The sequence below is a fragment of the Phasianus colchicus genome, chromosome 5, assembly GCF_987193195.1.
Source record: "Phasianus colchicus chromosome 5, bPhaCol1.hap1.1, whole genome shotgun sequence".
NCBI lineage: Eukaryota > Metazoa > Chordata > Aves > Galliformes > Phasianidae > Phasianus > Phasianus colchicus.
Window position 1 is genome coordinate 58,488,543 of NC_143440.1, and position 3,071 is coordinate 58,491,613.

The window sequence follows — 3,071 nt, forward strand, 5'->3', positions numbered from 1 at the left end:
TCAGCTGGGACTGCTGGTGGCATCATCCTAAGGCAGGTGGTGATGGACAGGTTGGCACACAGTGCTGCTTTTGTGATTTGTGTCACTGAGCTGTGCTACTTTGGGAAAAAATATGTATCATACAATACTCCAGAGAGCTCCTATCCTTTTGTACATCCCCTGGTAATAGATGGAAAAATTCTTCTGGTCTTTAGTGCCCTTAGTGCTTTGAGTGTCGTTACTTCTGCTACCTAAATGCATATGTTTCAGTATAGATATATTTATCGAGCAAATCTTTAAGCAGTAAGAAATAAAATCTGCAGGTTTTATCTCAGAATGATGCAAGAACACATTTTTTGACGATTGTTCCTGCATTCTAATCCACAACAGTGAATGAGGTCCACATTCACCAGCACTGTGTATTGGTATTTCATGGCTGTCCAGTAATGCAATTCACTTAGGAGTTTATTCGTGATACATAAAGTTAAATATATGGTTAAATCCCATTGAACTGGTGTCTGACTGTGAAATAAGAGAGATCTTACTCCATAAATAATGTAATGCTAGTGAAATAAAACACAAGTTTTGGCTCTTTTTGCTCATGCTAAATGAGTATGGATGTGAATATGGCTTCAACATCAGAATCTGAAAAGGAATTTGATGGTTAGCAGCTGAAAAACAGCAAGAAAAGCCTGACAATTTTCAGCAATCCTCTGAATATCAGTAAAATCCCAAATAGGCTTATAAATAAAATAAAAACAAAATGAATAGCTTCCAGTTTCCTATACATCTGTGGGTTTTTTTCATAAGTTTAGCCATTCATAATTATTATTTTCTACGAGATACCAGAGCAGCACAAACCCCTGGGTTCCCATGTTTATCCCTTCTCTTTCTTCCTTTGCCAGGACGCTTTTTCATTTCATTCAGTGATTGTGTACAATGACCACATCCTCTGGCATGGGCTGACTAGAACAAACAGCCCACGATGTCTTTCTGTTCATTCCTCATATTGCATTGTTTCCTCTCATTCTGTCTACTTCAGAAATCCTAGAGCTCGAAGATCTCCTTCCCTTCTTATCCTCCAAGTATTTTTCTCTGTAAGAGATTTTTGCAAAATAGAGGGAAGAATACAGTGAGCCAATCAGGAATAAATAGCTTTTTCTCCCTAAATGTAAAACAATTATATTCTCATTGCCTTCTCTTCTCCAGGCTGCCCCACCTCTCTCAGTTTATCCTTGTAGGAGAGATGTTCCATCCCTGGGCCTATTTTTGTGACCCTCCTCTGGAAGCACTCCAACAGCCCCATGTCTCTCCTGTATTGAGGACTCCCCATCTGGACGCAGTGCTCCAGGTGAGGTCTCACAGCACAGAGCAGAGGGGCAGGATCACCTCCCTCGCCCTGCTGGCTGTGCTGCTTTGGATGCAGCCCAGGGTATGGTTGGCTTTCTGGGCTATCATCCACCAGAACCCCCAGTGCTTCTCTGGAAGGCTGCTCTCAGGGAGTTCTTTTTCCAGTCTGTGCACATCTGGGATTATCCTGACCCAAGGGCAACACCTTGCACTTGGCCTTATTGAACCTCGTTAGGTTCACCTGAGTCCACTTCTCAGTGCTATCCAGGTCCCTTTGGATGGCATCCGTTCCTTCTGTCACATCAGCCTCAGCCCTCAGCTTGGTGCCATCTGCATACGTTCCTGTGTGTGCATACGTGTGCTTATACACCTACATCACAAAGCAATCTCACTCCTGTTCTGCATTCCCTCCATGCAGCCCTTGCGGAACAGTTGTGGGAGCCTCAGGTTTCAAGAGCCACACCAAGCTGACAATATCCCACCTCACATTTGGAAATATTACACGTTCCCAAGGAGTTTTAATTCTTTATTCCCTGACGCAGATATAGATAAGAATTTCTCTTTTCTCGTGTTTGTTTTCCAGTCAGTCTGAATGATTTTTTTCCCTCTGCTCTTGTGATGGTTGAATAAGAGAGAAGATTAATACCGAAAAGAAAATGAGATTGCTTCTGTTTCCAATTCTGTGCCTTATTTATATTAATAATTGAATACATCTAAGATTACTTTTATTGAGGAAACAATAAATGTTTAATAAGTGAATGAGCAATCCGTCATAAAAGTAAGTGCCAGTTAGAAGGCTTTTGGGGTGGAGGGAGGTTGTTTTTCCTTTAAATCATCATAGGGCAGTTTTATTACCATTGCCATGTCATTAGCACTGTACGTTATTCCATAGTGGGATGAGGTAACTACAAAGATAGAATGAGGTTTTAGTAGTAATATACAGTGTCATAAAATGTATGAGCTTCGGTGCTCAGATGGAGCTGGGAGGCTGATGTACAATAACAAAGCTTATTCCAGGCTGCAGACTCGCCAGCCTTAGCATGTGGATGGAAAGCTCAACCCCAGCTGATTTTTAGGCCAGAATTAAGCAGACGTTTGTTGTCAGAATATCTCACGAAAGGTCTGAGACCTTGATTCAGTGCAACAGTAACAGTGGTTAACAATTGAAGAGGTGAGGAAAACATCAGCATCTGGCTAAGGCCGAGGCAGGCATTGGAGTTTGGAACCAACATAATTGTCACTGAACAAAAGGATGAGCTGCAGCCAAACAAAGCAAGCAAAATAAATTAAAAGCACATTAGCAGTGTAAAGGAATCAGAAACACACAGATAAGAGGTAAGCAAACATATTCGTGTTAAGTCCCTTGCTAATGCCTTTGAATACATTCTAGAAGGATTTGTACTGGAGCTTTATACAAATATAAAGAGAATGTGTGCACTTCAAACAAAACATTGGTAAGAAACAGATTTAGAAGGAAGAGGATGCGGTTGCCATTAGCTCACCCCTTCAGTTAATGAAGTGTCATACAATCACAGAATGGCTTGAATTGGAAGGGACCTCAAAGATCATCTTAGATCCAACCCCCTGCCATAGGCAGGGCTGCCACCCACCAGATCAGACTGCCCAGGAACCCATCAAGCCTGGCCTTATATGCCTCCAGGAATGGGATCCACAGCTTTGTCTGGTCAGCCTGTGCCAGGGCCTCACCGCCCTCTGAGTGAAGAAGTGGATGCAGTTGGACT

At 42.3% G+C, this 3,071-nt stretch overlaps 1 long non-coding RNA gene across 1 annotated transcript; it reads right to left on the bottom strand.

Annotated features, from left to right (window-relative positions):
• Positions 1–751: 751 nt before the first annotated feature.
• On the bottom strand, positions 752–1,664 carry LOC116234573 (uncharacterized). The gene is made up of 2 exons (XR_004168148.2): positions 1,571–1,664; positions 752–1,074 (listed from the first exon to the last, which is right to left on the bottom strand). It is a non-coding gene; the product is annotated as an uncharacterized LOC116234573 (long non-coding RNA).
• Positions 1,665–3,071: the final 1,407 nt, after the last annotated feature.